This window comes from Anser anser (assembly GCF_964211835.1).
Source record: "Anser anser genome assembly, chromosome: Z".
Lineage (NCBI taxonomy): Eukaryota > Metazoa > Chordata > Aves > Anseriformes > Anatidae > Anser > Anser anser.
Window position 1 is genome coordinate 36,170,872 of NC_139723.1, and position 14,344 is coordinate 36,185,215.

At 39.4% G+C, this 14,344-nt stretch overlaps 1 long non-coding RNA gene across 1 annotated transcript; it reads left to right on the plus strand.

Annotated features, from left to right (window-relative positions):
- The first annotated feature begins 3,886 nt into the window (after nucleotides 1-3,886).
- Nucleotides 3,887-13,263, plus strand: LOC310889031. Its single transcript, XR_014576332.1, has 2 exons — nucleotides 3,887-4,531; nucleotides 4,627-13,263. It is a non-coding gene; the product is annotated as an uncharacterized lncRNA (long non-coding RNA).
- The last annotated feature ends 1,081 nt before the right edge of the window (nucleotides 13,264-14,344 follow it).

Here is a 14,344-nt window from a genome sequence, read left to right on the forward strand (position 1 = left end):
ACCCCACTGCCCAGGAACAAAGTGATCTTAATCTTCATGCTGGTCTTCTCAGTGTGCTTCAGAAAAAATTCTGAAAAACATTTTTGTGTGCACAGCATACATCCGCATCCACAAATATATTCACTGACCAGGAATTAAGATGACATTAAAACAGAAAGCAGTGATTGCAACTTAAGGGTGGAGTATATGTGTTGCAAATATGGGTTCTAAACCAATCTAAATACCATAAAAAATCAGGACAAAGATAAGCCGTTAGGCTTTGATTTGGATGACAGGATCTCTCACCATGAATTCACACATTTCTATAAAATTAAGTTACACTTCTGTAGGGAGGAGGAGAAATTCATCACCATCTGAAATAAACCGAGTCCAAAGTACATAAACTGAGTTTTCTCTACTCTGGGAAGAATGTATTCAGGACTGAGTCGATTCACTGCTTCTTTTGGAAACTTTTCCCAGCCCATATCTACAGCTCTGGAGAATTCCAGGTAGCCGTATTTATCATCCTTTGTTTTCAGTGAACAGCATTATAGAACTCCTTGGTGTTGCAAGTAACCATGCACATCTTCCTTCCTTCCATCCTTCCTTCCATCCTTCCTTCCTTCCTTCCTTCCTTCCTTCCTTCCTTCCTTCCTTCCTTCCTTCCTTCCTTCCTTCCTTCCTTCCTTCCTTCCTTCCTTCCTTCCTTCCTTCCTTCCTTCCTTCCTTCCTTCCTTCTCTCTTCTTCCCCAGTAATACTTGAGCCTGAACAGCAATAGCTCTAAGACTGAGGTAGTCTAGTGGTCTGGTAACCGTGCTCTTAAATATCTTTTACACAGAATATCTATTACATAAAAATAGAAATATCTATTACACAGAATCTGTTTCATGCTACACTGTCCACAGGGTGCAAATTCACATGAGGAAAAGTGTTCTCTGTTATTATGGTGCAATCATTTTGGTCAATAATAAACATTTAAAAGTTCTCAAGCACGTATTTTAAACATAGTTGTAATGAACCAGATTTTTAAATAGACCCCAAATGCTAACAGAAACATCATTCCCTTACAACCCTGTCCAGAAATGCATAATGAGTGTATTTCGTGGATGAAAACCCCCTCCTAACCATTTAAATAGAAATAAAAACTCTTCTTATTTCTTTGTAGGACTGAAAGGAAAGGACCACCAACATTTTTTGCCTTCTGGTCATCTGGAAACAGTGGAATCTTTTTTTTTTTTTTCCTTTTTTATTCTTTTTTTTTTTTTTAGCACCAGCTTTTACAGACTTAACAATATCGTCCAGAAAAGATTCAAAAATCCAACAGATTAAAAGTAATTTAAAAAATTAACCCCACTAGAGCCAGGAAATCCACAGTGCAGGTTGTTATTAAGCTCCCATCCTATAAATGGGAAGAGTTCTGTTCCATAGCACTGCATTGTGATGGTTAAACAGTGAAAGAAAACCCATCATGCTTATGTCCAGTGTGTTTGGAAAGAAATGTAATGGATCATTCCAGTTTTTATTAAAATTTAGCAAATACATACCAATAACAGCAGCTATTTGACCAAGTCCTTAAGAATGTGTTGAAAGAGGCATTTAAGCTAGCTGAATAGAAATGCCTGTACAAGCAGTGGTCCTAGTGAATTAATCAGGGAACGTCACACTTACTTAAATGACCAGCAGTCCAGACATTCAAACAGTTCTGTCAATAACCAATAGCTCCATTGAAAGCCTGAGTGAGAAATCGGCGGGTTTGTGTTTCAAAATGTTGCTTGCTGAAAAGTACAAGTCCTCTGTAATCCTTCGTGGTGTAACTATCCAAGAAAATAAATAAATAAATAAATAATGAAAAAAATGTATTTTCCTCTTTACCTATCCAAACACACACAGCATAGAGTAAACAGTAAATCTTCTCTCCCCTCTGTCTTGAGTTGGAAATGGCTACAGCTCACTTTGTCTGTGACACACAGGGTAGAAGTGAATTGACACATAACTCTGTTTGGTTTACTTGCCCTGATGAGACACATCTCATAATGTGAACAAGTGCACATGGGTTTTACAGCTGAGTATCATCACCAAGCCTCCTGTTAATAGGCCCTCATTTCCCTTGATGAGCTAAAATTGCTGATCTGGACATACTATATTCCCACTCCTTCCACAAGAGGCATGTCTTGAGCACCTGCCTGCAGCATTAATGGCTTGGTGGAATCAGCCACAGCACCTGCAGAGGAAGTGGTCCTTGTACGTGTCTGGCACCAGGTGCGAGAAGGAGTGCTGGGGTCATGCCCCTCTGCCACCAGGTTGGTGTGGTGGATGTTGCTGTTGTCACCAGCGCCAGCATGCTGCAGGGCGTGCAGGATATACCAGGCTGATGGGCTCAATCCCACCTAGAAACTGTCAGGAGACAGAGGAAATATGGGACTGCTCAAAAGGTCTGCTCATTTTACTAGAAGAGCATCTCGCCATTGTTGCTGGTGATACCAGACAGGAGACCACAAGTACATTTGGAAGCATGGGGCACATTTTCACACATAAACCTGATGTTAGGGAAAGACATTCTGTAAATCATGTTTTTTCTTTGTAAAATAGCATTATTATTATTATTTTTTTTGACATTGGTAATCCATGGGACAACCTGTTGTCTTGCCCTGACTGTCTTTGCATTTTTCCCCCAAGAAAGAAACGCAATCTTTTTTCCTGATACCCATTTTCTAAATGCCTGCTGTTTACAAATGCAGACAGAATAGAGAATGGAATCCAGTTTTAATCCCAAGCATCCATGTTTTGTTTATATTATAAAAAAAGGATTGCAGTTTGCCAGCTGTAAACTAGTCACAGAAATCCACAGTACAGATTTCAATTTCTGAGGCCTTACTCTCTTCAAAGTGTAGTGGTATAAAGCTGGAATAACTTCATTCAAATGGAGTATTTTTGAGACAAGAGCACTGGCATTTCAGCAAAAGTTTGCTCAAGGTTAGATCCTAAAATACAGCCAGAAAAATGTTCTCATTGCTTCTTGAGCTCATTTTCTTAAATCATCCGAAGAATTTAGGAGTTGAAGTACTATTTGATTTCATTTCTATATAGGCTGAGTAGACCAATTTTAAGAAGACAAAATGTGTTTTTAAATTTGGGTCAAATATCATATATCAGAATTCCTCTTTTTTTTTTCATTTTGAAAATGATGTAATGGATACAATTAATATCTTGAGATACTGTAAGTTTCCTTTTCTATATTTTTTTTTCATATTGTAAATTTTAAAGAGGAATAAATGGATAAAAAGTTTTACAAGATCAAACCTAAAATGAATCATGTTATTTCAGGTTAAGCAAATGAACTGGATTGACATGTAGTGTTTTTCTTCTTTCTTAATTAAGAAAAACAAAAACATTTTGAGACATCCTGTTGCCATGGTTACTTCTAATTCAATCAAAAACAAAATGTTGTTCCCATTAACTTGCCAGGCTGATTCATAAAATTCAGTCATCCAGACTTCGCTGATTTCTTCTCCCCAAAACATTTAAGGCTCATCTAGAGCATGAAGAATTTCACAAAAGAATAGACAGACAGTGAGAGGATAACTTCAGAGAGAAGATAATCTGAATTTTAGTAGATTTGCTACTGTTGGACACTGTTGAAAGGGTTTGCTTCAAAATAAAGCAAATGGGATACATAGACCTCCATGATGGACATCAGCATGGAATTTGCTTTCAGTAATGATAGTTTGTTCACTTTGGAAGGAATTTTCTTGCTAGGCTAGGACAGGTTGGCTTTCAGCATCAAATCTGTTCTTTAAAATTAGAAAAAAAAAATCAAGATTTTTGCAAGTTGTCTCTATCTGGTTCATGCATTCACCACATATGGGCAAACAACAGCATGCTGAGTGAATCTGATTTTGAGGGAGCTGGTGTCCATGTGATATTACTGAGTAAAGTGGGATGCCATGGTTTTCTCAGAAGCACTGGCAGGGAATATAATGAAAGTATTATTCAGTATTTGTACAGAAAGATTTCCACTCTGCAGAGGAACAGTGCTACTATTGTCCTTCTGGCAGAACATGCATGCTCAGAGGACAGCAGTGTGTAATTCCATCCCAGACAACAGAAATGCCTCCATTAGACATACATTTTGGAATTGACACTTCAGGATGCTGCTGCTGTGTAGCCTGATGCAAACCTCTACCCGTTCAGCCTTCCTCCCACCCCAAGGAGAGGGGTGAAAAGAAAATAACTTGCATGCGGGACACAGAAGCAAACAGCTGCTGATAACCATCACTCGGGGGGGGAGGCCCATGAGCTGTTCCAGGGCACATCTCACTCTTTGCATACATTTTATTATGCTCGCAAGTGGGCTGCAAGCTTCTGGCTGAAGCAAGACTTGAAATCTGGGGGACAAGAGGAGCAGACTCATGGATGGTCTGATCCCCAGCAAAGCCGTTGCTCAGAAAAAACCTTCAGAGAGATTGACTGCAGGATGCTCACCCACAACCTTCTTGCCTTACCTCTCCACCACTGGGGAAAAGGCTCTGAGCTACCACTGTGCCATGGCTGGTGAGCTCTCTCACCTCCAGGTAAAAGCCGAAAACACTGCTGCCTCGTTTCTGAAGAGGCATTTCTCTCTCTTTTTCTCTGTATGTCATTCACAGAGAGGTGGTACCAGCAGCCTCATCAAGGACATCCACTTAGACTGAAGAAGAGTAAAAAAGAAAAAATAATCTTCATCAAAATACCAGCTAAGTATTTTTGAAATAATTGAATGAGGGCCTGATAATACTTCCATGTTAATAGTGGTTGGTATACATATAGTTTCTATCACATATGTTCCTATGTTTGTGTATGTGTGTGTGTGTATGTGTGTGTTTGTGACCACTGAAAAAATGTATGTATCTTTTTTAAGTGTAATTTTCCCTGAACCTGTGATTTTCAATGGCTGTTTGAGAGAATTTTTTTTTGCCATTATACCTTTATGTCTCTTAAGTCAGTGATAGCCATTTAAGTTAGTGATATGCATTTAAGTATAACTATAGCATAACACATAACAACTTTCATAGTTTGGAGTTCAAACAGATTGCAAGCTTGAGTTTCACATTTTCACATTTTTCCTGTTAGGAAATCTGTAACGGAAAATCAAAATAAAGGAAAAGAAAACTATATCCTATATATGTATGGGTATACTCTATAGGTGTGTGTGTATATATATATACGGTATGCATACTGTATGTATGCATATACAGGTATATCGTGTATATACACACACCATATATACATACATACATATATAGGTGCTTAGACATACACATTTAAGTTACATGGTGTGAAACATTTAATTGTGTGAACCATTTATATTAAGAACTTTGAACTTTGGTGTCTGTTTATCAGACTGGCAAGACAGATAGGTCTGCAATCAATTTTAACCAGCGTATGTAACTTTACCTAAAATATTTTCGTGTATAACATGATGGTACGGTTGCCTCAGGAAAAATAAAAAATTAAAAAAAAAAATAGTTGATGAAGTTATTTTCTTTAAATGATGTCAGAAACAGTAAGTGAGGAGCTGATAATCTAATTTAAATTTGGAAAAAGATGAAATAGAAAATATTTAAAGCAATGACAAAATGATCTCAGAAGACACTATGATTTTGTTTTTCTTTGTGGGAAACATTCTCAATATTTTCCTTGAAAATATCATCTGCAGGCCCAGGCAGTGAGGATTAAGCTGTAAGACTTTGTTTGACACATTCACTGCAGAGGTGTACCATGAGATGCAAAATCAGCTACACTCCTGGTACTAGCCAGAGAAATGCAGAAACACTCAGAGTGGGCAGGGTCCCAGTCATCCCTTATATTCTTTGTCTGCTATACTTTTTATGCATAGGGTTCTGTGTGGCATTTCTCATTGAGTTATCCCAGTACATCCCAGAAGCACCATGAAATGGAGTTGTCATCATAACACCAAAGCCTGGGCTTGGAGGTTAACCTGTCAAGGGGTCTAACCATCTTTTTTCCCTTGAGACATTTGGTTTGGTGCTTCTACTTTATCTGTTGGTTGTTCAGATAGGTTGTGGGTTTTTTACAAAAAAAAAAAAATATATATATATATATGTATAAATATAAATATAAATAAATATAAATATATGTATATATATGCAAAAGGTAATGGGTATGTTGTTGTTGTTCTTTTAAGAATGATCCCTGGGACTGAGTGTTATAGAAAGGGGTGCTCTTCTCCAGGTTTCATAAAAAGTCCTTGCCCAACATCTGCTTTGAGACATTTACAACTACAAGCAATTGTGTCCTCAGTGATAAGAACTGTTCATGACCTTGAGATTTTTTTTCAGCACATTTCCCTGTCCTTTTTGACATTTTGGACTATTGCCAATGTGAAAGAAGAAGGAGGACTGTCTGTTGAATTGCTATGGGTAAGTGTAAAACGGGTTTTTCTTTTTTTTTTTTTTCTTTTTTTTAATAAACCTGTGGTATACAGACAATGCTTTTCCTTAAGGGAATGTTCTCATCAGTTTGATTCATGGAAAGTTACTCATCTTTCTACCTCAAGGAAAGAATAGGTATCTAATTTCTGAGAACAGCTATTACATCATATGTGAATAGATGGTTCAATGTGAGGCAAAGTTGTGAGAATTTACAAAGACAGCAATGTTTGCCATGCAATCAGATACTATTCAGCTGAATTTGTGTTGCATCTATAGGAAATACATTGCAATTAGCATACTACAAGCATTCTTATCCTGTGAGATGACCTCATACTTCTGGCCTTTTCCACCTCTGATTATGCTTGAAGTGCAAGTTACAGCAGATATTCTTGCATTACTTAACTAATTGTCATCACTTGCTTCATTCATTTCATGATATAATATGTGGTATCCTGTGAAAGGCTTGTAAAAGTGTGTTTGCACATCATTATTATGGGGTACTGATGTCAAACTGGGAAAATGCCATGAGGTAAATGCTTAAGTTATTGACGTTTGAGAAATGCATGATAAAAAACGATTATGCATACTTGGAAATAAAATGCAAATGTAAAAGTGCTACATGTGCTTATTTGGCCTGAGCATTGTTAAAGACAGAGGAAGCAGAAATATGAGTAAGTTTTCTGAGTTGCAAGACACAAACCACTGCACTTATTTTTGTGAATAAAATTGACTGTGACTGGATCTTTTTGATGTGGCTGAATGCTGTTCTCACCTGACATGGCCTGTCCTGTCTGATCTTAAGCATGGGTCAAAGAATCTTGCTGAAGGTTTGTCTGGACAACCAATACCATTTCAGTATAACGTCATTTTAATATGAAGTGTGTTTTCTGTTGCCTTCTAGGTGCCTGATTATGTGTCTGAAAAAGAAACAAATCTTAATTTGAAATTTACAGAAACTGTGATTTCCTCTGCTCCCTTTAACTTAGGTAGATTGGGTAAATCCTAGCCTAGGAAGGAAAGTAAAGACAAAAGGAATCAAGTGATTAAATTATTAGATTAAGACCAATAAGTTTTTAACAATCCTTTCCATTTTGTCCTATGCAAAATTCTTTCTTAGTCTCAAAAATGAGAATAAATCGTTGTTCTGCCAACAACCGCTGTGTGCTTTCTGGGAATTCATTTAAATCAGCCTCCATGGACATGAAAAAGTGGATCGAAGCTAACTCAATTTCTGCTTGAAGGAGGCTGGATGTTACATGAAAGATTAAGAGCTGTGCTAGCAGTGTGCTACGCTTGACTTAGGAAGCCTTGTATGTACAGGCTGGGTTTATTAGCTTGAACACAATGTCATACCATCAGAGCAACATGCCTCCTGTCCAAAGTGTCTCAACGGAGCTTGGGTCTGTCCACACTTGTCCATGTAAGCAAACCATTACTTTTTCTGTACTAGGTGCCTGTGGTGAACTTCTATGTTTCAGGTCTATAATTGACCAATTTAGTGCCACTACTCCAACCCTGAGTTTCTTAAGACCTTTGTTCAACTGTGGTCTCATCCTGGAGTTGATTAATATCCACAAATGTTCTTCTGGCTCCTAAAGGTCTGCTTAGTGTGCCCAGGACTGCCTCAGACTTGAAAACATTGAGTTAGTTAGGTATTTCCCTTTCCATCTAACCTGTAGATCTTGACAAGTGAGTATGTTCAGCACATTCCTGCCCAATCAGCCTCTGCTCAAAGCATTTTGGGGGGCCAAGGAAGATTATCTTTTTCATCCAAAAAAAAACTCAGTTGTTTATGTACCTGTTAGAGATGTAGACTGTCTCTCTACACCCATCTCTATCAGTGATTGAAGAGGCAGCATTCATCTGGAAATCTGTTTTCCAATCCTTGTTTCATTGCATGGCTTATCTTTTTCAGTATTTACTGCACTGAGAATGGTTATGGACAGGTGGGACTAGAACATTTGTCCGGTGGCTGTAGTGACAGTGGCTGGTCAGTCAAATGCCAAGTAGAAGCATTAGGGTCCAGTACCACCACCACACACAGCATGGTATTGAACCCTAGTCTTATCACAGCTAAAAGGTTCTAAAATTTCACCTCAAAATGTGTTTAAAAAAAAAAAAAAAAAACAGCTCTTCATCTGAAGGGAAAAAATGTGATTACCTCAAGAAAATCTTCAGATTCTCAATAGAAGGGAAGAGCTTCCCCTACAAAAGCTAGAGGAATGGGATTGTAAGGTTAGCTGATAAGAATTCAAATACCATTCTCATCTTTGTTATTTCTTCTTGGCCACCTTAAGAAATTTCCAATGCAGATGATCACATTCAAAGGATCCACACTGTTGAAGGAACCTGGACATTATCTTGGAAGGTAAGACAGTAGGTGTAGAAATGTGTTCTGCAGTAATATGTCAGAATTACCACTGAGATTTCTGCTCCCCTGTGGTGGTAATGATAGCACCACAGTATAGCAGAAGGGTAAGGTAAGCAGAGACGCTTCTTCCATTATCCCCACTATTACTTAATTTCTGAATGACTAATAAAGAAGGAAAAGAAACATCCGCTAAGAGAAAAATCATTCTGGTTGCAAATTCATTTGACAGTTTCTTTCAGAGGAACTTACCCAGTAAAATCATGGATAAACAGGTAAAGTAAAGTGGACTTTAGCCTGAATGAGAAACAGCTTTTTTTTTTTTGGTTTGGTTTGGTCTGAGTTTTTGATTTTTGGTTTTTATTCCTTCTCTCTGATGGCCACTTAAACATTTGATAGTTTAATATGGTAATAGAATCTGGAAAATATATGGGCACTGTTCAAAGAATATATGCTTATTATGTCCCTTGTTGTATCATTATTCTGTGCATCACTATGGTTACTGCAATAAAAAGGTAGTTTTTTTTTCCTTTTGTAACTTAGCAGAATAGTGCATAAATATTTACTACACAGCATAGAAACTAAATCTCCAAAGTTCTTTAAAACAAATCTCTAATTATGAAGTATATTCTGCTCTACTAAATTACATGTTCAAACAAGCATTCACTGCATGGATTTCAGTCATTTCTATGCTAATTTCATGCTAGAGTAAAAAAGAAAAATTCTGTTCGGCAGAGCTTATAGATTTATTTCTCTCCTTTTCCTTTGATAATAACTAGGGTTTTTCTGTGTAATACATTGCAAATCTAAGCATAAATACTCTTGGGATAGTCAGATGCATGCAAGCTGATTAAATGATGAAGAGAAAAACAAAACTGAAAAGTATTAACTAATCTGAAATTAAACAAATAATACCCTGACATGGCAAAACTGAATTTCTTTCGGTCCCTTTCTTTGCCAATATGTCCTTGGCTTCTTGTTCTTCAGCTAGCATTAATATTTTTCAATGTCAGTGTCTTGGTCAAAATCTCAGATAGCCAGCTGTCTTAGTTCCACATAAGTTATTGCTACTTTCAATTACTATTTTAAATAAGCCCTGTGGGCAGACCTTAAAGTATTCTGCACCAACCTCATTTTTAGCAAGTGCATGTGTGACTAAAGCACTTAGAAAAGTATAATGGTTTCTCTTTACTTCTTCTGCCCCGGGTTCCACCCCTAGCATTATAACACATTTTTGGCCAGATTTCTAAAACAACTTAGCCTCTCTGCTCTGTTGAAAGCCTGACCATACAGCTCTGGGGCCCAAATGGGAGCAGGGCCCATTGCAGAATCCAATCTGAAAAACCCTAGTGTGGCTGGCAGGATCGTGCAATAAAAACCAGCTGCTTATTTCTTGAGAAGTTACCTCCTTTGGAAACGACCACACTTCACTGTTCTTAACAGTATTGAGATCAATGTCCTGCTGTATGTTCTTCCCTGACTAACAAATTTGAGGGCTGGCCACTTGGTTGGCATTTGGTTCTGTTAGCAGGCAGAAACATCAAGTATCAGCTAACATTAAAAGATACCTTTTACTCTGTGAATTTGGCAAACAAATGCCACGTTTGGCAAGCCTCCTCTGCTTTCACTATCCTTCCTGAGATTCATGCTTTCTCTGATGGCCATCTCCTCTCTCAGAGAAGCATATCCATAACAATCCTCTGTGCAGAATTTTGGGGACAAGATGCAGCTCCTGTAGAATTCAACAGAAGTTTCACTAAGACTGAAAGTTAACCATAACGAAGTCAGTTGTATCTTACTTCAGTAAGTGCACCTGCTAGTGGCTTTTGCAGGATACCATTCCAAAGAATCATCTAAACGAAACTGGACTTGGCTTTGGTAAGTGCATACCCTAAACCACCTTCTGGATTGCGAAGATTTCAGAAAGAAACTGTGGGAATGAAACAAAGCCTGCTTTAAGGGAGGAACATACAAAACTTGCTGAAATCTTCATATGCTGTCATCTAGTATTCATAGCTACTACAGGATATTGTTTGTAGTATTGCACTTCACTCCTACAACTACTAATAAATCATTTAAAGATTATAAACTTGTCAGTAAACGACAGTGAGAAATATTGTAAGAAAGGACTTGTGACGCCACTGGCATTGAAACTACAAATAGATTGCTTCCAAAACAATTCACTGTCGGAAAGTGGGGGAAGCCCTACCCAAAAAAGCAATGTAATTAGGCATTTTTTATTACACTGTGCTTGCGTAATTCCTCTCCTTGAGGGAGGTTTTGAACAGGAAAGAGGATGGCCTTTGGCTGCAGAAGTACAGGTAATTGTATTGACAGCCACTAAATTTGAATATTTCATGTTTGCTCACAAACAAAAAAAGCAATGACTAAGATGCAATAAATGAGAACAGCTTGAAAACACCCCACACGCTGTTTCTCTACATTTGCGAAATGTTTCTGAATAGTTATTTTTGCATTTTTACAAAACTTTAAATTAAGTAAAATATAATCTACTTAGAATTATTTTCTCCTACAGGATTTCTTTTTCTGCACACCCAATAATAATAATAATACAAAGCACTGTACTTACTAACCCTAACTTAGCTGATGTCTCCAGAAAAGGGCAATCTTATGTCAAAGTGTTTTCCAGATGGGGCAACTGCAAACACTCAAAAGGTGTCTGTTTTTTAAAAATGTGTAGTGGGTTTATGTGGCAAGGTTTTGGTAGCAAGGTTTTTGGTAGCAGCAAGGTTTATGTAGCAAGGTTTTGGGGCCATAGGGGTGGCTTCTGTGAGAAGAATCTAGAAGCTGCCCCATGTTAGATAATGGCCCTGCCGCTGGCCAGAGACAATCCAATAATCTAATAAGCAATATTGTTTGTGCCTCTGTAAGAGTTGAAAAAAGAAAGGGAAAAAAAAAAAAAACTGCTGGGGAACAGTAGCTGGAAAGAGTGAGTAGTGAGAAGCAGCCCTGCAGCCCCCAGGTGAGTGCAGCAGGAGGGCAGGAGGTGCTCCAGGCAGGCAGCAGCAGTTCCCCTGCGGCCTGTGCAGGGAGAGGCCCCTGGTGGAGCAGGCTGTCCCCCTGCAGCCCATGGGTCCCACACGGAGCAGATCTCCACGCTACAGCCCGTGGAGGAGCCCCCGGTGGAGCAGGTGGATGTGGCCTGGAGGAGGCTGCGGCCCATGGAGAGCCCCCGCAGGAGCAGGCCCCGGGCCGGAGCTGCAGCCCGTGGAGAGGAGCCCACGCAGGAGCAGGGGGTCTGGGGGGAGCTGCCGCCCACCCGTGGGGGACCCGTGCTGGAGCAGTTTGCTCCTGGGGGATGGATGGACCCCGTGGTACGGAGCCGTGTGGGAGCAGGTCTTGAAGAGCTGCTGCCTGTGGGCAGCCCCCGCAGGCTCAGTTCGGGAAGGACGGCATCCCGTGGGAGGGACCCCACGGGGAGCAGGGGCAGAGTGACCATGAAGGAGCAGAGGAGACGTAGTGCTATATACCGACCACTGCCCCCATTCTCCATTCCCCTGCACTGCTCAAGGGGGGAGGAGGTGGAAGAAAGTGGATGGGGGAAGGTGTTTTTGGTTTCTTTCCTTTGTTTCTCACTTCTCTAGTTTGTTAGTAATAGGCAATAAATGTTACTATCTCCCTACTCTGAGTCTGTTTTTGTTTGTTACAATAACTGTTGAGTAATCTTTCCCCGTCCTTATCTCAATCCTTGACCCCTTTCTTCATATTTTCTCCCCCTTTCCCTTTGAGGAGGGGGAGTGAAGGAACAGCTGAGATGGAGCTCGGCTGCCCACCCAAGTAAAACCACCACAAAATGGAAGAACAATGCCATAATCCTTGAGCTAATTTTCCTAAATAACTATTTCCTGGGCTAGTTTGAATTAGTATTGGCAGGTCAGGTCTTTAAGCTGGATCTATGTACATTCAACAGGAAATGTTGATAGCCTTGGAGTCTATGGATGAAACAGAAATCTCTGCTTCCAATATTTTTGATAAAGAAAGAAAGAGGGAAAGAGGGAAAGAAAGAGGGAAAGAGGGGAAGGAAGGAAAGGAAAGAAAGGAAAAAGGACAGGAAAAAGGACAGGAAAAAGGACAGGAAAAAGGGAAAGGAAAGAAAGGGAAGGGAAGGGAAGGGAAGGGAAGGGAAGGGAAGGGAAGGGAAGGGAAGGGAAGGGAAGGGAAGGGAAGGGAAGGGAAGGGAAGGGAAGGGAAGGGAAGGGAAGGGAAGGAAAGGAAAGGAAAGGAAAGGAAAGGAAAGGAAAGGAAAGGAAAGGAAAGGAAAGGAAAGGAAAGGAAAGGAAAGGAAAGGAAAGGAAAGGAAAGGAAAGGAAAGGAAAGGAAAGGAAAGGAAAGGAAAGGAAAGGAAAGGAAAGGAAAGAAAGGAAAGGAAAGGAAAGGAAAGGAAAGGAAAGGAAAGGAAAGGAAAGGAAAGGAAAGGAAAGGAAAGGAAAGGAAAGGAAAGGAAAGGAAAGGAAAGGAAAGGAAAGGAAAGGAAAGGAAAGGAAAGGAAGGAAAGGAAAGGAAAGGAAAGGAAAGGAAAGGAAAGGAAAGGAAAGGAAAGGAAAGGAAAGGAAAGGAAAGGGAGAAAGAAAGAGAGAGAGAAAGAGAAAGAAAGAAAGAAAGAGAGAGAGAGAGAGAAAGAAAGAAAGAAAGAAAGAAAGAAAGAAAGAAAGAAAGAAAGAAAGAAAGAAAAAGAAAGAAAGAAAGAAAGAAAGAAAGAAAGAAAGAAAAGAAAGAAAGAAAGAAAGAAGGAAGGAAGGAAGGAAGGAAGGAAGGAAGGAAGGAAGGAAGGAAGGAAGGAAGGAAGGAAGGAAGGAAGGAAAGAAAAAAAGAAAGAAAGAAAGAAAAGAAAGAAAGAAAGAAAGAAAGAAAGAAAGAAAGAAAGAAAGAAAGAAAGAAAGAAAGAAAGAAAGAAAAGAAAGAAAGAAAGAAAGAAAGAAAAACAAAGAAAAAGAAAAAAGAGAAAGAAAAGGTGCAATATCAAGGAAAGAGTGCAATATCAAGGCATTCTCCCTTTTTAAAGTATTATTCAGCCACACTGGGGCATTACTCTGGGCTTGTGGTCAGCTGAGGTAATGATGCTAAACACAAAAGCTTTTGCACTGGAAATATTCTGTAAAATGAGCAATAGAAGAGCTTAGATTGCTTGTAACAGAGTGCTCATACCTCTAGAGCGGAGACTGCATTTGTGTAATGGCCTGGTATGCCTGATGCACAACCTTATTGCCCACAGAGACATTTTATAGCTGGAGTTAACCAGAGTTACCTCTCAGCTATACACATAAACTGTGGCCTAAGAGGGGTTATTTGACAAAACTTGGCTGGCCTTAATTCATAAGCTGTTAATGTGATGTTTTTGGTCATGGGCCAAGCGATCATTTTAATGGTGCTTTTCCACAAGTGCCTTTGCTCTGAGTGCATGTGTATCCTGGAAGGACTAAGTCCTCCCACAGCTTCTTCAGAAAGCCCTGACAAAGCAGTACAAGCAGTGGCACTGCTGAAATTCATGGGGTGCACCCCTGGAAGTCATGCAAGTACATACTGGGTGCCAGTATCAAAGTTAAT